Source organism: Chrysemys picta, chromosome 12 (genome assembly GCF_011386835.1).
Source record: "Chrysemys picta bellii isolate R12L10 chromosome 12, ASM1138683v2, whole genome shotgun sequence".
NCBI classification, from domain to species: Eukaryota; Metazoa; Chordata; order Testudines; family Emydidae; genus Chrysemys; species Chrysemys picta.
This window is the reverse complement of record NC_088802.1, coordinates 56,224,507-56,246,349: the sequence shown is the minus strand read 5'-3', so window position 1 is coordinate 56,246,349 and position 21,843 is coordinate 56,224,507. Positions and strand designations below refer to the sequence as shown.

General features: G+C 50.8%; 1 protein-coding gene across 31 annotated transcripts in view; it reads right to left on the bottom strand.

The window, feature by feature from the left end:
• RBFOX3 (RNA binding fox-1 homolog 3) overlaps positions 1 to 20,276 on the bottom strand; it is a 321,786-nt gene extending 301,510 nt beyond the window's left edge. For 11 of the 31 annotated variants that reach the window (XM_024104674.3, XM_042840927.2, XM_024104680.3 and 8 more), the window contains exon 1: positions 19,502 to 19,811. The gene's annotated coding sequence lies outside the window, so the exon portion shown is untranslated. Of the gene's footprint in view, positions 1 to 14,423; positions 14,564 to 19,501; positions 19,814 to 19,926 lie in introns of those variants that run through there. The other 20 variants (XM_005283027.5, XM_005283028.5, XM_005283029.5 and 17 more) reach the window with 12 other exon arrangements.
• Positions 20,277 to 21,843: the final 1,567 nt, after the last annotated feature.

Genomic DNA, 21,843 nt, shown 5'->3' with positions numbered 1-21,843 from the left:
TTCAAAAATGAGTTGGGCATGAAAGTCCCATCACCTGGTGGGGAGGCGGAGGGCCGGAAATCCAGCCCCATGGGAACAATCCAGGCCAGCTCATCCCCCAAAGCTCCCAGAGACGAGGAGATTCTTAGCCAGCCCTGAAGCCTGACTGCCCGCTGAAAGAGAAACGCGTTTAAAACCAAACAAAACAAGGACTGTGTTGGAGGAGAGGGAGATGTGACATGTCCCAAAGCAACTGTTTCTGTATTAATCAACTGAACCCAGGAGAGAGCAAAGCTGGGATGCTATCCAATATGCATATGTTGCAAGGCAGAAGGTGTGTACAGAGCGGTATCCAGTCTGAAAAAGGATTCCCTAGCAGCCTGGGGAAGTCTGGGGACCGCAGGATCATACAAACAGCTAGCTCAGAGGCATTATTCACTCTGCAGTGACTGGGAACGCATTACTATCTCTGACCACGGCTGACCCCACACTGCCACCTTGGATTCCAGACTCTTACCACGTTTAGGGATTTGTCATTATTGCATTTGTTTCCTCCGTTTCGAAGCACATGCAGAGAATTCTCACATTTGTGGAAGAGAGGGACTGTTAACGGGTGAGAACCAATCCCATTTCAGAGCCTGCTTCCTATCCAGCTCTACACGGCTCTGCTAACACCTCAGCACTGCCCTGAGCCGCCCAGCATTCCAGTTCCGAACACACACGCACACCCGGGTCCAACCAGCCTCATGCTCCAGGGTGGGCTTTTTTTGTAGTGGGCACACACCCTCATGGCGGTCAGACTGAGCCCACGCTCCAACCTAACCCCGATCTACAGGCAGAAGGCTAGCACATGAGCCCACCTCATCCCCGTTACCTGCAATCTATGATGCCCTCTGCATAGCCAGCCCAAGGGGAGGCCCACCTCTCCTGCTGCTCCCCTCTAAAGCACAGTGCTAAGAAGCACCAACCAGAGGGACAGCTAGGCCACCAGAATTCGCATTTGTTAATTACAGTCTGCAGACTCTGGTGCCCTGGGGTCTCTCAGCCACGGTTACCTGGGGAATACATGCCATCGCTCACTGCTGATGGGGGCACATGACGCCTACAAAATTCAACACTCAGACCCAGAAGGAATGCCTTTGCAGCCCCCCCTCCTGCCCAGACACCATCCATCCCCAGCGCCGCTGCACAATGGCTCATTTCACAGAGGTGCGAGTGGGAGGGGCATTTGCATCCATATGCAGAGGCTGCAGATACACCGGGCAGCGAGCGAGCGAACGAACGGGGGAGAGTGCAAGATGGAGAGCACGCGCTGTGTGCCATTTCAGTGCGTGTATTTATATCCTTCACAGACGCAGCATCCCTTTGTAAAGCCGTGGAGCGTGTATAGTCAGGGCTGTCAGTTCAGCGGCATGTTACAAGTGTTTGATATGGAGATTTTGGCAGTGGGAATGGATGTACCTCACTGAGAGGTTTATGTAAAATGACAGCTTCTGGAAAATGAAGCACTCAGACCAAAAAAAAAAAAAAAAAAAAAAGGGTACAAACAAAAGAGAAGAGAAGGCTTCCGCTCAGCGAGTCCAAAATGGATTTCTGCTCCTTGCCAGCCAGCGCGCAGCTCCCAGTCACAAGGCTGGAGTCAGAGAGCGCATCGCTCCAGCAGGTATCTCCCCAGCTACACCAACCCCCTCGCCTGGATTTCTCTGGTTTGACTTCACACTCTTCACTCGATCACCCCGCTTCCCTTTAGCTATTCTTTGTCTGCGTCCCCCTTGTTTTACTGACGGGGTCTCTTGTCACTGAATGTGCTGGGGGGCTGCAGGAGGGAGAACGCTGCTGCCAAGAGGTCCAAGAACATTTTTTGCAATGCATTTGCCCCCTCTACTTTTCGGGATGGGGGTGGGCGGGTCACCAACTAGTCTTTCATGAAAGGCTGAGAAAGCAAAGCAAGACTGCAGGGAACTGCCCTTTCTTCAGAAGGCAGGGGAGTCTCCCTGCAGAGGCTGAAGCCCACTCTTCACACAAACCAACCACCCCGAAAAGGCAGGCAGACGCCACCTTCTAGTTGGTTTTGTTTTAAGAACAGGCAGATGCCAATCACTCCCTCTGAGCTGCCCCCAGCAATTCCATGGCTGGCAGGGACGCTGCCCTGAGACCGTCCAGTCAAGGGCAATCGCTCCTTGACCTGGCAGCAGTCAAAGAAAAGCAGTGACAAGAATCCAGCGCAGGTCCAGCTTCACGCACACAGCAACGCAGGAGGATTTGGCTCGTACATTCACATTTTGCACCAGCTCGTGAGACTAGCGATTTACCTTTCCCTGACAGTAAGTGGAAGCACAACCAACAGCAACACAATATAAATACGGCCTCTCACAAACTATTTCCCCTTCCTCTCACCCGCCTCCAAGAATAGGGAATCCAATACCTTACTCTCCACCATTCATGTCTATTGAACTACAGAATGTCAAACCCCTCCTGCTGCCCCGCAGGGGAAGGCCCCCCGTCATCCATTTATTCTAAAGCAAAAGGCTCCCAGCCCAGCGGGACTGGTGGTGGAGCAGACCCATCCCTAGCCCTGGGCCAGCACCTCTCACGTGGGGTGAAAAGCTGCTCATGTTCCCCTTTGGGCGGAAACCAGCAGGAAGTTGCCACAGCCAAATGTCTCTACACATAATAAAACAGAGGGCAAGAGATGGACAGGATGCCCCCCAAAACCCAGCTACCTGAACTACCACCCAAGTCAGTCTCCAGCTCATTCTAAACAAGATCCCAGAATTCATCTGACTCCCTGCCCAAGGATTAGAGCTGAAGGCAAAACCATCTTCCAGCTTTTGGGATGAATCAAGAACAAAGTCCAAAGTGTTCCTTACGCTCACCCCCCCCCCATAAAAATAAATAGGATATCTCCATTAATTTATTTATTTTATCTCCTAGAACTGGAAGGGACCTTGAAAGGTCATCGAGTCCAGCCCCCTGCCTTCACTAGCAGGACCAAGTACTGATTTTGCCCCAGATCCCTAAGTGGCCCCCTCAAGGATTGAACTCACAACCCTGGGTTTAGCAGGCCAATGCTCAAACCACTGAGCTATCCCTCCCCCCTTCGGTGCCTGGACTCAGACTCCAGCGTCCCAAGTCTGTGCGTTGGTAGGTATACACCACATATAATACGCTCATATACACACGACACACACCCTGTGTACAGAGCTATAAATACCTAAATATACAAGACCAGGAGTGACAGTAAGGGCTATAGTTAAGTTGCATTTCATAGATTATATAGAGATAGACACACATACACTGAATTCTCAACTGCCTGGTATGCAGATTTTTAAAGAGGCCCAGAAAGACTGCTTTGATGTCTCACACACGTTAACAAACTCCAACAAACAATTCCTACTCCCCCTGCATGCCCCACTCACTTGCCCCTTCAGCCTCTCCTTGGGCACCATCACGACGACTTGTTTCTCACCAAAACCGGTAACAACACTTGGGGAAAGTATTGTGAAGTTTTGGTCTGACTCCATACCCAAATATCCCTGAAATGATTGGCGCTGGGGTTGGCTCATGGCACCATGACTATAAAGCTTTGGAAGGCAGAGCTGACTGGATTCAGGACCAGATCGGTTCTAGTTTCAAAACTTAAAGAATTTGCTACATGGAGATAATTACTGGCCAAATTTAGGCCGTCCAAGTGAACACCGAACAAGAGCCCTTGGGTGTAACTGGCGCTCGCCCTCCTGGATCATCTGCAGGCCAGAGAAGAGTTCACATTTGTTTCATTTCTGTCTCAGTCTCATCACCTGCTGGCAGGGGAGTACCAGCTCCCCGTGGTCCCACCCCTAGGCAGCAGCATTCATAAATCAACTCCCTCTTCCGCTCGTTTAAAACACCATCATTTATACTGTGCCACAGGTGTGCACGGCACATGTCCCCCTGCCGCAAGAGCTTACTTTCTAAAGGAGTCTGCTAACAGGAAACAATTCTAACAGACCACCGAGGGGGGGCGCTGCTCCAGGGACACTCAGTCCACATTCATCTGCCCCACTCCGGAGTTGGAGCCCCCACCGCCCCGCCAAAGCAGGGACCAGAGCTGGAGAGCAGTATGGGGGAGGAGCATTTCACAGGGGGAAAGGAGGCCACTTTACCTCCTTCCTGTTCAAACCCCTCCACCCCCAGAGGTCTTAGCTCAGGCAATTCCTCACTGGGCCAGAACCAATACTCTGGCTGGGCTTCTCCAAGAGCCATTGGGGGGGTGCGTGGAGCAGGGCATCTGAGGAAGAGAGTCTCCAACTGGCACCACCCACGTATGCTGCAGCGGGCCAGCACTTCAGGAGCTTGCCTATAAGAAAGCTGGACCCCTCTCCCCAGGGGAGTAACCCTGGAGAGAAAAGCCTGTGGCATCATCTCTAGAGGATGGGTCACAGCAGAGGGAAAAGCAGGACAGACAAAACCAGGAACCCAGCCTTCGACCTCTGGTGCCTACACTCCTACTTCCCACTGCCTGCGTCTCCACTTCCCCCGCCCCACCAGAACGCGCACACCAAGGGCTTACGCCACCAACTTGACGGGAAACTTCCCTGCTCTGCACCTTGAGCAAAGAGATTAAGGATCCCCAACACCTCCAGCATCTAATCACTACTCTCAGGGCCACAAGGAGCCGGATAATTAACACCGGGTTCCTTGACATGCTGTCTCACAGGACTGCATATTAAACAGCCTGGCTGCTTGTTTCGCTGCTGCTGTCATTGCTCACATGGTGATGGAAGTGGGTGGGCGGCTGTGCAGATATGAGAAGAGGAGGGGTGGGGGGGGGCTTGAGAGGCAGATGCAAAAAAAAAAAAAAAAACTAGAGAAAATGAACATTGATACCCCAGTCTCAGCAAAGCAGCTGCACCCCCAACTCAACACCTTTGGGGGCAGACAGGTGCTTAGCTCCCTCTCTCTAGCCTTCTTCCACCTTTTTTTAAACTAAACTACTTTTGTGTTGCAAAGGTTTAACACATGCATGCGCATGTGTTTTTACTCCAGTCTTTAAATGGAAATCTTTGCCAAGAATTTACAATTCCCCTGTGGCCTCAATCTTGCAAAGATTGCTTTTTTAACACGGTTGGGCTTTAATTCTAATAAGCCTCCTCTTTATTACAGAACCAGGTCACATTGCCCTGACACCGCAAGAAAATATTTCACCAAGAGGGAAAAGGGATAAAAAATAAAGGAAGTGGGATAAAGGAGAGAGAAATAAAAGCAAGTATTTCACTTAATTTGGGGAAATTTTTAAAATAGTGAAAGAAGGGAACGGCCAAGCAGTGTGGCTGTGAGGGGGAAGAGATGTTTGACCAGGGCTTCAATTACACACCCAAATTCTTAGAAATATTTCTAGTTAGGTTCCCCTCCCTCCCCCTACCTTTGTGGCTTAAAAGTGACCGGCGAAGCAGGAGAGGGAGCAGGACAAGACTTTGATAGACATAATGAGGACAAAGTTCAGCTCCTGTCCTGGACAGATGGCTGTTATTACTAGGCCAGTGCACTCCTCATTACCTGAGCTAATTCACCGGCCGGTGCAGCAGGGAAGGGAAGCGGCACAGGGGAAGCAGCCGCTCGAAACACTGGCAAGCCCAGATTTCCAGTGCCCACAAAATTAATTGGGACTTTCGGGGGGCCGGGGGAGGTCGGGGGGAGATTTACAATTTTTTCCCCATTAGGGAGTGAAATCATCCAATCCCCACCATTTTTTGTTTTTAAAGTTCCCCCCTCCCCCAACACACACACACACACACAAACACACACACAGGATTTGCTGCCCTGGAATTACACTGCAACATTTTTTTGCCTGGCTCAGGACAAGTTATCACAAAAATCTCTTGTATTGGACAGGAGCGGCCGACTGTTCCTCCCCTCCTTTCCCTTCCTTCTCCAGAGGAGCCATCCTCTGCTGTCCTACATCACAGCCATCACCATGGAAACACTGATATACCATAACCTCTCTCTCTGCGCCTCCTTGACTAGGTTTTTATTCCACACTGCCTCTTCTGCCATGGAGGGGGGGAGGAGGGGATGGGACGTTTGGGAACCACTCTTCTTTTCAGGCAGCAGGGTCTAGTGGTCAGAACACAGGACTCTATATTCAGTTCTGGCACCAACCTGCTGTGACCTCCCTGTTTCTCTATCTGTAAAATGGGGATAATAGGACAGAAGTTTGTGAAGCAGGCAGAGACCCTGGGCTTTGGGAGGAATGCTATGGAATACATTACCGCACACACTGCACTGTTCCAGGAGGGCAGCCACTCTCTCTCCAGTAGCTAGTGAGCACCAGGAACACGGCCACGCATGCGAGAAGCTATGAACTCCACACTGGTTTGAGCCCATGTGTTAGCAAGCAGATGCATTAAGCGTGAGCTTTGCCAAGTGAAAGTCTTGAAGGAATTTGAAGTCTTTAAATCATGATTTCATGACATCAGTAACTCAGCCAGAGGTTAGGGGTCAATTACAGGAGTGGGTGGGTGAGGTTCTGTGGCCTGCAATGTGCGGAGGTTAGACTAGAGGATCATGATGGGGCCTTCTGACCTTAAGGTCTATGAGTCTAATTTACACGGGACTGAATGCTCTGCAGATGGCTACATTAAACCAACTCCTGGGAAGAGCAAGCGTCCACTCAAGTCCTCACTGGACTCAGCTGTGCTGCTCTAAGGACTAGATTTTCAGAAGGGCTCGGAACCCAGCAGCCCCCACTTTTTAAAAATCAGGCCCCAAAAGCATTGGGTCTCCTGCAGCATGTTATCAGAAGCGGCCAGGACCGTTTCCCCCTCCATATCCTCCTTGCACCAGCACAGGGCCAGAGCAACGCCTGGTGTAGAACAGCAGCTCCCTGCTTTCTTTCCAGTTTTAGAAGCAGGCTGCTCCTCCGGTTTCTCTCTGTTCTTCAGAGCACAAGGAAGTATGTTCCCTGCTGGGGTCAGAAAGGCCGATCTGCGGAGCGGCTCTCTCTCTGCACAGATAGGAAAGGGTCTTTTCACAAACAGGAGACTAGCCCAGTATGAGCCAATAAATAATGACTGGTGCCCACAGCCACAGCTAGGACGTAAGTTACTTTGTAAGTACTTTGTACCACTAATGCTGCACCACTGTAGTGACAACACAGGAACCACGGCCACTGCCACAGAGAGCTTCCCAATTTAGGCCAGAGTGAAATTCTACAACGGCATCCAAACAGCTTTGCAACGTGCGGCAATAGTAGCCTCTGAGTAGGCCACATGGATGAAAACAGCACAAACAACATGTCGCCAAAGCGAACGTGCATTCTGGAGGCCGATGCAAACACATTCATGCGCGGGAGTTACAAACCAACAGCAATGGTCAGACAGGCACTCACAGAGCAGGCCCAGGGAAAGCAAGACGCCATTTCCATAACAGCAGCTCCGCAGCAGGAAGCCCCAGCTATAGGGACAGACCAGAACTCAGCTTCCTACGAAGTAGGTGCTCTCGGTACGGGAATGGGACTCAACAAACGAAACTTTGTTACGGCAGCGTGTTTCTCTACGACTTACAGCTAACCAAATGGACTAGCCAGCCTCTTCCCCTCTCCCGATGAACATCAAGCAATCGGACAGCTAGGTCACTGGCTGGGGTGCCCGTTTCTCCCACAATACTGCACCTGCTCAGCTCCAGGCAGAGTGTGCACCCCCAGCCAGTTCTCAAGTGTGCCACCTAAGGCCCATCCTCTGAGCAGCTCCTCAGTGAATGCCCTGGATTACTCAGTGCCCACGTGAGAAGGGCTACTGGGACAGGAGTCCCCCTCCATTTGCTAAGCAGCCTCTCCCCTCACCAGCTCCCACAAACAGGACTAGGCTTGGAGATGGGGCAGGAGGAGGACAGAGGGAGCGGCGCGGAGCTGACAGTAGAACAGGAGCTGGAACGCAAGGCCTTGCAGGCCACACTATGGAGCGTCACCCTGATGCAGAAGGTGAGAAGTCGGCTGATGGCTCTGTGAGAGGACTGGACAGTCATAGCAGTGGGTGAGAGAGTTGAGACTCACGGACACACTTCAGACCGAACGAAGAAGGCCAGGCAAGCGTCTCCAAACCCAAGCAGGAGGTTTCAATAGTCAAGGCAGGAGATGATGGGGGTCGGGACAAGGATTTGGTGGCTGGCCTGGACATTAACATGAAGCAAGGAAACCAGCATGCCATTCACCACACAAGGGGGTAAGCAGCCGCATTAGGAAAGCGCCAGCTGAGCGTGGTGCATCAATTTTGCATTGAATTTACAAAGACAACAAGGCAGTATAATAGCTCTGCTGGGAGAAGAGGGAATTTCTCTCTTCCACCCCCACCCCCTGCATTCGTCAGGACCTGAACGCTGCATTTTAAGTTCTCTCTTTTCTTGGCTATAAATAATTATTTTAGAGCGGGAGAGAAATTCTGCCATCCCAATCTCTCAAAACACAACATGAGAAGACCCCATTCCATGATCTTTAAACAAAGAAAAGCTCTCTGAACTGCAGCTTTCCTCCGCACAAGAGCACAAACAGGATTTACGACTGAGTTAGACTAGGGAAGCTCCAAATGGAGATGTTTTAATTCTTAATGCTAACAGCTGCACTTAAGGCAAGACAGGCATGGATGCCATGCCTGGGAGTAACCATGGCAACTTCACGGAAGTTAAATAAAAACTTCTTTTTTTAAAACAAGGTCCCTGAATCACGCTTTATCAGCCACGCTGCTCCACAGATCGAGAGACAGCTAGCTCAGGACCCCTAATTACCTTTGCAATTAGGCAGATTAAATATAGTTAGACCCCTCTTTATACACGGACATACGCATATTCTATAAAATGCGTTCCACACACAGACAGACACAGAGTTAGTTCAGGCAAGCCCTCGAATTGAATGACTCCACACTAAGGGTAGATCTACAAAGGGTGTTTAGAACCTTGTGCATTTGGAGGCCAAGATCCATTGCTCTTAATGGCATGTGTCCACCATCCATATGGGCACCCACAGATACACAGAGCACTGCAATTCTGCTGCCTGTAGGCCAAACCATAGCTATGACATTACAACTGCAACATCACAGCTGTGCGAGGTCATCTTGTTAAAGAGCAGAAAACCCTGGAACATTTAACAGTGTCTCAGCCAATAAGACAGCAGTTAATTAAATGACCACGGTGCACTGATTGGGGAAGTTATCTTGATGTCACACCACTATTACTCAACAAGCAATTCCACCACTGTCCTGAAATCAAACCATATGCTGTTAAAGACACCCAGACTTTCTTCCTTCAGAGATCAAGCTCTCAAACAAACCAATAATTGGTAGGAGAGCAAAGACATTCCCAGTCTGTGAATGGGGAGGACACTTGCTCTCCTTTGGAAAGCACTTTGAGATCTTGACTGAACAGCATTCTAGGAGCGGAGCAGCAGCATCATTTGAAATCAGAATTGTATAAAGTTCAATTAAAACGTGCAATGTGGATCAAGTATAAAAACAAAGCCACAGGAAGTCTATAAATAAACCTGCACATATTTCAGGGCACTGACAGCATCACCAATCCCTTTGTTCCCTCCCGGTAGGCTGTTACCTGCATAGCACTGCGCAGGTACACATGCACAATCAGAACTGATGTCCCGGGCTCATTCCTGGAGGATGCTATATAAACACAAAACACTGATGTTTCAACAAAATTCTTCTGTGTTTCCCACTCACCCTCCCACCTACTTTTCTGTACAGTTCCAACCCTGGGAGGAGTGAGATGGGAAGGGCCCCAAAATAAATAAGTTGAGTGCATTAGAATTTCTGTAAATTAAACTTGCATGAATTTCAAACAGAGCATGATCAGTGCCTTTAAAGCAGCCCTGCTCAGACCTTTAAGTGAAGGTGACTGATTTATTCTGACTATTGCTGCCTCTTAGAGACATTGCTCTCTTCCAACCATGCAGCACTTTAATTGTCCATCAGTGGAGCAGGAAAGAGTTGTAAATCTTTGTTCCATGTTCCTTGGAGCTAAACACCGCTTGACCTCCACTTGCCAATCCCATTCACCTGCGCCCATGCTTGACGGGGGGAGGAAAGGCCCCTGGCAGACAGATCACTAGTCTCTCCCAACCCCTGGGTCATTGCAGAGAAGTGCTGCACAGACAAGATTTATCAGTGCAGCTGGGAAAAGGGGTGGCCGAGAGCCGCAGTGTTGTAGGAGCTACTGCACAAGGCTGCACAATCTGGGCTATCACACCTTCCCTCACAGTCCGGCCACTCTGTATCAGGGAAATTCTGGGGGGTGGGGAAGAAGAAGCCTGGTGGAATTTTCTACACACACTGCTCACACAATAACCTGACTAACTAGGCCTTGTCTGCACTGGGGATCTGTCAAGCAGCAGTACAGCCCCTAGCACAGAGTGGAAAAGGCACTGTTTGCACTGATGGAGTTAACTCTCGTTTCAAACAAACCATGGCCTAGAGCAGCGCAGCCTGTCTTGGCAGGGTTACCCCAAGGGCTGGCCACAGGTGCTCTATCAGATCTGTGGTGTGAATGAATGAACCCTTGCTACAGAGACTGGACTTCAGATGGTGCATGACTGATCTGAGACAGGGAACTGGGAAGCCAAGACAATAGTTATCTAAGGTTGTGGTACAGCACCTCCCACCAAAATATCTAGAACCCTGCCCATTAGGCACAGCTCCAGGCAGACGCTCATCCACCCTCAAACACAGGGACTAGAAGCAGGGGTGCTGCTGCCCCCCCGAGCTTGAAGTGGTTCCATCATATACAGGGTCTACAGTTTGGGTCAATGGCACTCAGCCCCCCCACTGTACACACATTGTTCCAGCCCCCCACTCTCAAACATGTTTTTTGCAATAAGTGTTTTCTGTAATGTGTCTATGTCAGCACATGTTATTACTTCAGATAATAAAAAGCCCTTTTTCTTAAAACTAGAGTGTGCCGATAATTACTACTTGGAACCAGTTTGGATTGGGCCCAGCCAAGTCCAGTCTTGGCAAGTTTCAGCAAAAGCAAAGGGAGCGTATTTAAAGTTAGCCAGCCTTTCCATGTGATTCAACCTGTGTAACGTCAGTCTGGTCTCCAGCCCCAGTCCTGCAAGGAACTCCACCCAGACAGACCCCCGCGTCCTTGCAGGGCCCCAGGGGGTCCCCCACGCAGAATTAATTACAGGATCAGGACATACTTTCCTGTATGGTGCCGATCATCATGGTATCTCAGTCCTTCTCTCCCTCTCACATACACACCTGCCACCTCCTCCAAGCCAAAGTGGCTGCGGGAGCATCAGGGTCTGAATACCACTATAAGTATATGCGAGATGGATTCCCCTGCACGATCTTCAACAGAAACCAAACAAGCTGCTGCTGAAAGCGTTCTAGCCCAACTAGATGGATGCATGCCCTGCAGCAGTCATGGATCTCCTACCAGTACGCTCATGGAAACAATCGTGGCTTCTGTTTCCAAGCAGTGGAGCTGTTGCACCCAAGTGGCAAATAGCAATTAAGGAAAAAATCCAAAGAGAAAATAGAAAGCAGCACACCTTGCTCAGGAACATTCCTGCTCACCTCTGTGCTGAAGGGGCTGGCAAGCCAGCCAAGCGATTCCTTTCCTCCAGCCAGCTTGGTTTTCAGATCGGTTGTGGTTAGCAGGCTGCTAGCAGTTCCCCGGAGCAGGGAGCGGTGGTGGTGTTACATAACGTGGACCTAGCAGAGTAGCCTGAAAGGGGATTTATAAATACACAAGTGCCCTGCCCACAACGGCCAAAGGAACCCAGCGAGAGTCCTGCAAGGAAAACCCAGCTGAAAGGCAGCTCTTGCCAACAGGGTCTCAGCATCCACATGGGTGTTTTGGGGACAGGAGTCACGACCGAAGAGGAGTTTTTAAACCTACATCTTTCAGCTTATTTGCTAATTCTCCCTCCTGACACCACACGGGTGGTTCCGCACTGAGGGGAGGGGCAACAAGGCAAAGGGGGCCAACAGCTACAGGGAAAGAATAGGAACTAGCAGACTCCTGGCTTTGAAGGCGACTCCCCTTCAGTTTTGGTTTTTTATGTTGGATTAAGAACGGATGAACGGGGGGGGGCTTCCCTCCCTTCTGATTGTTTGACACATTAGAAATTCAGGTCCTGTCCAGCCTGGAAAACACTACTGAAATGGTAACATGACAGGAGTTGAGCGTGGAAAGATTTTTAGTCAGACAATTTAAAACTTTGTTTTTGTTAAACCAAATTTAACTCCAGTGACCAATAATCGTCTCAGAGAAGGAAAATCTTTGTTACAGATTCAACCTCAGCCCCTTCTATTAGGGTGCAAGTGCCAAGAATACACACCCCCACCAAAACATCGTCCTGCAAAGTCAATGGACACCACTTATGACATGCCTGCTATTTCAAACGCTATGAAACAAGGGGAAGGGGGAACTGTAAAGGCTGGTAGCACTGGCCTGACACGCGACACCCTACTAGCCGGTGGAGATCCTACAGGAAAAGGGTCTGCTGACTCACTGAGGCAGGTGGCTCATTACCCCACTCAGAGATAAGGGAGGGAGGCATTCTCTGGAGAAGCAAGGATCTAGAGCATGGGCTGAGCAGGTCCCAGGGTGAAGAACCTAGAGCCAGCCAAGCCACCAAAGGAGGTCTGAGCTGATTAATATTCCCAAAACCCCAGGAAGGGGATGGGTCGCTGTGGACTGTGAATGAGTGTGAGAGAGCGTAACAGCTCAGACACTCGTAAAAGAAACAAAAAACCCACACACCCTTCCTGTTCTTTTCTCCATCTCAAAGAAGCTCATGCCCATTTTAAAAAAATCCTCTACAGGTCACCTTTAGCTGAGATACTGACTCACTCTGCAACCTTAGGGAAGTCCCAAAGTTGCTAGTACTTAGTCACCCCAGCTGGAAAAAGTGGTTACCAACAAATCCAACCCACAAGACCTCACTGAGACGCGGACAAGACATCAGAGTGGGGCCTATGCTAGTATCTGGGGAAATTAAAGCATACAGAGAGGCGCGCTGGGTGTACTTTTACGAGACAGGCTTCCCAACAGCAACAATCCCCTTTGAGTACAATAAAGAACGTTGGGAATTGTAGCCAAATAGAGATTCTTGCAAAATGTTCTGTTTCCAGTTCATAACCAGATGTTCTTCCCTGAACTAGTGGAAAAACCAGACTCTTCCTGAAGGTGAACAGACTTATTTGTGCCTTTTCCCCAGCCTGTCTCCTCTCCACACCCTGGAGTTTTCAAGGCTCCTTTCTGTGGGTCAGAAGGGGTGGAGGCGAGGACACAGACCACAGCCATCTCCAGAAATGTTAGCAGGAAGGACTACGAGGCCTTGGCTGGAGTTCCTCCAGCTACAGGCTACAGGAAAAGTTGACCTCTATTGTTCTTCATACACACCCCACCTTTGTACAGTGCTTTGTGATACTCAGATGAAAGGTGCAAAGTACAAAGTATCATCATTAACATAGTCCTCTCCCAAACACCTAACATTACACTAGGATACTCCTGGTCCCTCGAATCTCTACAGCCCCAAGTTCCTTTCGCCCACACTGCACATATGTCTCACCACACCAACACTTTATGCAATAGGTGGGCATCTCCTTTTGTGTGACAACTTCAGACCTTGTCCATCATTTTCTTACTCGCTTTCCATGGTTATCTAAAGAGAAATTATTTGCTGTAAACTCACCCCATGACATGCTAAATAAAAAAAACAAACTAAAGAACTTCCTTCATGTTTTGTATTATCTCAAATAACCTTCAAAAGCATTTAACTGCCATCAGCTGACGCATCTGAAAAACTGTGATGACAAACTAATTTAGCAAATGCATGCACTTAAAACTCTTTATTTATATAATGAATGAGTAAATATGCCCCATACTGGATGAGGTACATCATGGTAAATGTCTTAAATGAGGACACTTATCCGTGTGCCACCAGATGCAGCAATCCAGTCCTGATCCCAAAATCGTCTCTGTGCAGGAGGACCCTGACACCCACACGGAGTCCAGGGGTGGTGTGTCTGTGCCAATCCAATCAGGGGCTTAGTTCTCATGCCCCCATGCAAGCACTAAGCTAGTGAACACCCTGGGCACCCACACCTAGCACACAATGGCAAACACATTAACCTGCTCCGTCCGGAAACTTCCTCTAACGGGAAGACAGGAGACCTAGTCAACAGGATGAGGAAGAAAAGCTATTACGAGATATATTGGGGAGAGAAAGTATAAACAAAAGAGGTGGCCGTGATGGCAGCCTGGAGAGGACGTTTCAGAGAAGCTGCAAACACTATGTTTGTTCTGCCTGAATATCCTACGAGCCTGTGACATAAATGTGATGCTTGAGGCGGAGGTATCACGGTGAGGCTTGGTCTAGACTTACGTCAGCATAATTACATTGCTCAGAGGCATGGAAAATCCACACTCCTGAGGGACACAGTTATACCGACCTAACCACTGGTATAAATAGCGGTACGTCAGCGGGAGAGCTACCGCCTCTCAGGGAAGTGGAGTATGTACGTTGACGGGAGAAGCCCTCCCATCAGTGCAGGTAGCATCTTCGCTGCAGTCACTGAAGTGTCGACAAGCCCTGAGAAGTACATGCAAAAGAGAGAGAGTTTTTTAAAAGGGGGAAAAAAAGGGGGGAGGGAGTAGAGAATTGTGACTAGTCAAAGAGCTAAGATGCAAACAGGCAGCATGTTTACAGAGCCGAGCTCCTTGTGAAGGAACAGGTCCCAGAGAGATCTAAGGAAACTGCGTTTCCAGGAGTGGGGACCTCATGGAAAAAGATTTACCCTGCCCACCAGCCCTATTTCTAAAAGTCATTCGCCAAACCCAGGACTCTCAGTTTCCTTCTTGTCTTTACAGTGGCAGGGGCAGAGACAGCCTTGCAGCAGACCTCTAGGAAAAGTAGTCCCCAAGAAGGGACAGGAGACCTTTTGTTTCAACTACAATTGCTTTGCTCTAGACTCTAGAGTGGGGGGGGAGGGGTTCCTCTCCAGCACATGCCTATTATCTCCTCAAATCCCAACATTTTAGAAGGGAAGTTTTTGTCCCCTATCCTGCGGATCCCTAAATTAATACATACAAGACGTCTTAGCCCCCCCCGCCAGCCCAGGATCACGGAAGGCTGTCCTGCCCCTAGCAGCCCGCTGCACCGCGCGTTGTTCTTCTGAATTAGTTACTATCAGACTTTACCCACCTGCAGACTCATGAAACCTGTTTCTGATGCTTTGAGATGAATGGCACTGCTCATACAGAGCTGTATGTCCTGTTGGCCCACTGTGACCCCATCCCACAGCAACCATCTATCCCTAGCCCTGCAAGGACATGCTGGAACCCTGCAGCAGTCTTCCTGTGCCTTTTTCTACCAAGGCTTTCTGCTTTGTGCTTCTACTTCCCAATGAGGAGAGTTTATTTTAAACAAACTATGAATCATTTTAGGTGGGGGGAAAAAATCAGCTCTGTATTTTCTCTGAATCGCATAAAAACAAAGCCCCTTGCTACTGAGAATGAGCTCCCAGCAACCAGCAGAACCTTCTGGCCGGCCTGCCAGCCCCACACACTTTGCAAACAATTCCTAACCCTACAAAAATCATGAACCTCGGGCATTTTCTGTATTTCTATTATACAGAACAATAGCCTCCATTTTTTGCTTTGTGTGGTTTAATCATGTCTCAACCATTTCATCTTAAAACCAGAAAGCTCTTTGGGGAAGGGACTGTCTTAATCTGTGTTTGTACAGCACACAGTACTGAGACCTCAAGACTGACTGGGACCTCTGGGCACAATTGTAATACAAATAATAATACACCTTCAATATGATGTAAAATAAATCGCAACCCCCAGGGCATCTGAGGAAATGCCATCCTGAATTTACAGAGAGCAGAGAAAAAGAACAGGGCATTCCTTAAGTGTTCGGAGCTTCCCAAAATATACAGCCACCTACAATTACTCCTTGGCTTGTCTTACCCCATTCCACCCCCACCGAGAGCCTTTTATCCCGCATTCCCCAGCGAGAGACCACAACCGTATCAATGATGGGGAGACAAAACAAAGCAGCAGGAAATCACTCCTGCCCAAGGCCAGGTTTTCACAGAGGCAGTAAGTGAGTTCCAAACCTTTATGAAAAGCGACTCAAAATAGTCAATGTCAGTAATGTCATGCTTACTGGAGCGAGAAGCAGAGAAATCCCTGCCCCTGCCCCACACACACTAATGAAGTCTCTTCAGCACTTCCCAAGGCAGGAGTTGTGCTTCACTAGCAACCTCTGGATACCCCAACGTGGTGGGGGCTGGGGTGAGGGGCACTTCACCCCTTTCCCCTCCACCTGAACAGCTGCATTATCTTACGCACCCTCAGCTCCCAGCTGATCCCTGGATAAAATGCTGCCTCATGGTTTGGCAAGCATCTTTCACCATCAGCACAGAGCACCACGAGGGGTTCTCTTATTTCTAATACACTTCACCACTTAAAGCACATTTCTTTACTTCAAATGCCTACATTCAAAGGTTTGGATGAAACACCACACATTCTCTAGTTTGGTATTGTAAATATCTATAGAAACTGACCCACTGTCATACAAGTGGTTAAATAAGTGCACCATATTTTTACATCTGCAGCATATATAAAACAGGTGAATAAAAAGGCATCCTCTTTTTCCCCAAAAGCAATGTTTCAGATTAACGCTGCAGCATGCCAAGCCTTGCTTAGAATGAAATTCCTAGAGACAGAAGCATGTTTCCAGTAAAAAAGAAAAACCAAGGAAGCTGCACAAGCTTGGATTTATTTGCACCCCCATGCAAACTGTAGAAACTGTAACAGCTTCTATTCCAAACCATATTCCTCTCCCTTACCAGCTTCACCCAGTTATCAGAGGTATGCAGGCCAGAAGGAGGTAGGGGTTCTCAGGCACCCTCCTCACCCACTTTTTCTTCCTCTTTAATCAGTCTGCACTTCATGCAACCTTTTCTTTACAATTTACATTCACCTGGAGGGTCTGATTTTAATTAATGTAATATTCCTGTTAACAACAGTGCCTAATTAAGACATCCGTTAAGAATCCATAATGTAAACTTAATGAGGAGTTCTGCTGGAATTTTTTTGTGAACAAATAAAATGCTGCAGATTTGAACTTGAATATACCTATTAATAATTGTTTTTTAAAGTAACTAATTGACTGGGACTTATGAAAAAGCCTACCTAGTATCATCACTCCCTGCCCCTAGTAGAACTTCTCAACTGCAACTCCACTGCTTGAAGAAATAATTGGGAATAAACCTCAAGAGTGCTATAGACTTTTATGAGATTTATTTGTGAAGTCATCTAGTCCTGGTCCCAACCCAAAGCTCCTCTCTCATGAGCTGCTAGACTAGAGTTTATGGCAGGTTTAACTAGCACGCACTCTTCGAGTTCAGCTACCCAGGGCTTCTCCAACTAGGAGATTTTTAAACCATCTTCCTAAACCCATTCTCCTCCATCCCACCCACACAGAGATATTACATCTTACCAACCAGGAATGCAGCAAACACAACATATCAAATCTAAGAAAGAAAGCAGATACAAATTCACACAATACAGTAATCTTCCACCACAGCGAGTATTTGGCTCTGCAGCTGGGCTTGCTAAAGTTATCACCTATTTCCCCTGAAGCTACTTTGCTCCAGACTGTCTTTGTAATGATTTCCAAGGGAAACGCTCATTGTGTGCCTCCTGCGGAGGTGCAATAATGTGTGTGATAACAGTGGGGGTCTGGCGCTGATGGCACAACCCCCTTCCGAAGCAGTACAGCCTGGGATAGTAGTGCAGGGCCACCGAGGGAACTTTGCTCTGTATTGTTATTCTGCACAGCAACCCAACTTCTCCCTGAAGGCTGCAGGAGAAACAATAAAAAGGGCTTTGCACTGCACTCCCCCATTACAGCCTGTAACCTCCCAATGTCAACAACACAAAAGGGGAAGGGGGGAGGGGATCCACTGAACACAGTAACTTCCATCCCACAAAAAGGTTCCTTAATGACCCTTTAGGAACAGGAAGTTCAGCCACTCATCAATCATCTTAGGAAGCAGAATCCCCTACATCCCACTGCAGCTACTCTGACCCAGTCCCACCTGAATTCCACTGCCCAGGGAGGGCCTGACAGTTTCCTGGAGCAGGATTTTTAACAGGTATTTCACCTGAATGCATTTCAGAAACTCGTGGACAGGTACCACTGGCACCCTTAACTCCACCTGCATCCCCAGCACTTTCAGAGCAGTACACACCTGGCACCTCTCTCCCCACCCCAGCGATTTATAACCGCATGCCAGGCATCACCCCTGGGGAGAGACTTCACTCTCTCCACTTGCCCAAGGCATCCATCAGTCACTTCTGGAGTGGGGCCCCTTCTTTTCCTGCCCCCCCCAACTAACAAGCAGGCAGGGTACCCACACACACAGAGTTACAGTAGCAAGGCAGAGGAAGCAAGACTTGCTCCCTATATCCCACCTCAGCATCCCGGTTACCACCCACCTACGTACACTATTATTACAGGGAACAACATGGGGGGGGGAGCGCCTGAATATCTATGTACCCCCCCCCCCCCCAGTGTCTTCAGTGAACCATTTCCAGAGCCTGGCTTAACAGTCTGCTCCCACTCATCTGAGGTTGACTGGCATCCCCTCCCACCCCGCCCAGCATCCCCTCCAACCACCCCCGCTGGCATCCCCTCCCACCCTCATGTCTGGCACCCCCAAACCCTGCCCCCCCGCATCCCCTCCTACCCCCATACCCTGCCCCCCCAGCATCCCCTCCTATCCCCGTACCCTGCCCCCCAGCATCCCCTCCAACCACCACCCCCTGGCATCCCCTCCTACCCCCAAACCCTGCCCCCCCCCCCGCATCCCCTCCAACCACCCCCGCTGGCATCCCCTCCCACCCTCATGTCTGGCACCCCCAAACCCTGCCCCCCCCAGCATCCCCTCCTACCCCCATACCCTGCCCCCCCCGCATCCCCTCCAACCACCCCCGCTAGCATCCCCTCCCACCCTCATGTCTGGCACCCCCATACCCTGCCCCCCCAGCATCCCCTCCTACCCCCATACCCTGCCCCCCCAGCATCCCCTCCAACCACCCCCCCGGCAACCCCTCCTACCCCCAAACCCTGCCCCCCCAGCATCCCCTCCTACCCCCATACCCTGCCCCCCCCAGCATCCCCTCAAACCATCACCCCCCGGCATCCCCTCCTATCCCCATACCCTGCCCCCCCAGCATCCCCTCCAACCACCCCCGCTGGCATCCCTTCCCACCCTCGTGTCTGGCACCCCCAAACCCTGCCCCCCGGCATCCCCTCCTACCCCCAAACCCTGCCCCCCGGCATCCCCTCCAACCACCCCCAGTTGGCACCCCCATACCCTGCCCCCATCCGGGCCTCCCTCCCACGCCCACGCCCTGCCCCCCAGGCCCGCACCCCGCAGCACGAGCAGGTTGCCCGTTAGTCCCGCTGCTCCCCGCGGCGGCGCCCCCCGAGTCCCGGCCCGGGGTCACTCACGTGCTCACGGGTCCCTGCGGCGGGGGCCGGTGCGCAGCGGAGCCCCAGGTCCCCGCGCGCCGAGCGGCATCTCCCGGGCAGCAGCGACCGGGGCGGCGGCGGGTCGGTGCCTGGCGAGGGAGGCGGCGGCTCCGCGCGGCTCTGCGCCCACCTCCGGCTCCGCTCGCTGGGCTGCGCTGGGTCCCGGCGCACGCGGCTGCGCCCGAGCCGCCCGCCCCCAGCCGCCGGGGAGGGGAGCGGAGCGGAGCCGGAGCGGAGGGGGCGGCGCAGGCCACACGTGCCGCTGCACCTGCTCCCGCCCCCGGGCCCGCGGCGCAGGCAGGGAGCGGAGCCGAGCCGAGCCTCGGACCGCGCCTGGGCAGGGGAGAGAGACACACACACACACCTCCCGCCCCCCGCGGCTCCCGGGTCCGCCCCCCGCTTACCTCGGCCGCCGAGACCCTCCCCACGGGCCACGCGGGACCCGTGGGCTCGTCCCCTGCCGGGAGCCCCCGCCTGGCTCTGCGCTCCCGGAGCGAGGTGCGGGCAGGCGGCTCCGGCTCGGACACGCCCTCCCGTCGGGGCTGCCCGGAGCTTCCTGCCCCTCAGGGCCCCGCCTGGGCGGGCGGCAGCCCACGCGCGGAGCCAGCCGGCCAGGGGTGGTGGTTCTCAGCGGCTGGTTCCCGGCTGCGTGGGCCTCCTTTCTCCTGGGCATGGGTAGCTCTGGCCTGGGGCTGCATGGGAACCATCCCTTCCCCCTCCTCGGACCTCCGAAGGAGGAAGCCAGACAAGACCCTTTGCTCTCCTGCTGACTAAGATGTTCTCCTTGTAGTCCCGCCTGTAGCCATCTGTCTCTTGTAAACGGTGTGGGGCAGGGACTGGCTGGGCTGTACAACACCTAGTCACGCCCAGGGCTCCTCGGCACTCTGGGAATACAAGAATAGCAAGAAAAGGACTTTCCCCAAGCAAGGCAATGGTTTGAATGTCTCTGCCTTCTCCACCTGTCCCAGTTCCTTCCTCACACTGCTCCAATGTGAGATCTTGATGTTGCTCTTCTTGGACTGATTTCCTCAGAGACCCCATCCAGAGACCCCAGGGAGAGAGTTATGCTTGTCAGAGATGCTATGTGCTACTCAAGGTCCAGGTATAGGAACTAGAGGCTAAAGTGTTCCCCAATGGATGTCCCTAATCTATAGGACACCAGACCAGAATAAACCAGCTTGAGCCCAAAGACCATACAACAAAAGAGGGGACACAATACCTCCGGTTTCTTGAGAAGAAGATTCTACACACACACAGTCCCAGCACTGATTTTGAATTGAGAGCCAGATTTGTTCCTGATGTTTCTTGATTGAAGGTGATGGGGTTACATCTAACACCCAGTGCTACTACACCCAGAGAGACTAAGAGAATTTTTCACTTGACCAGAGCACCTTATACATCCCCAATACACAGTTTACACAATACAAATGTATATTTCATGTGCATCCCAGAGTCAGTGCTGGCTGATAGCAACATTTCCCTCCTGAGTGAAGAGAGGAAGCAGAAGCATTGGTTCATTCTTGTGACACTTCTCACAAGTGCAGCTAAATGATGGAAGAGCTCAGCCAACATGAATTCTTGGTCTGTCCCACGTGGCTTGTTCTCCCGCTGCTCCCTCGGACTGAAGCTGTTTTAGGCAGCAGGTGTGGAGAACGGAGAAAGCTGGGAGCGTGGGGGGAAGGGTCTGAAAACGGCTCCGCTTCTGGTAGCCTGGGGGGGTGGGTCCCCACTGAAATCTATGCATGTGATTGCAAAATAATATCCACCCAGCAGATGAAACCTTACCAATCAGAAGGTGCATGTGCACTAGCTGAAGTGGAGAAGAAGCATAGCATAGCAGCTGCAGCAGCGAGATGGTGTGGGATTGCTAGGCAACCTCTGGCTTGAGTGTGGGAAAGAGGCCTGGACTGAGCTGGTGCCATGGAGCTGGCGCTTCTGTCCTACAGGACATGCACATCTGGGCTTCAGAGGAAGAGAAGTACAGATGCAGAGGACATTTTTTAAAATATATTTATGTGGATTTCAAGGAGCACAAGCAAGTGGAACTAGAAGTGGGAGAGAAGAGATTAGGATAGAGTGAGAGAGACAGTTGGATAAGGGAGAGTAGCTAGAAAAACATGAACTAACTAAAACATGCTTTATGCAACATGAAAATTGTGATACAGACCAGCAGTAATCTGGAAAAACATTTGTTTTTCTTGGTTTGTGTCACAGCCTGTATGTCACTTTAGAGGGCCCCCCTCCAATCCCAGGAGAGGTTTTATAGGTGTTACATTATTTAAAAAACATAAAAGTGATATCCTTACTTGGGAAAGGAATTC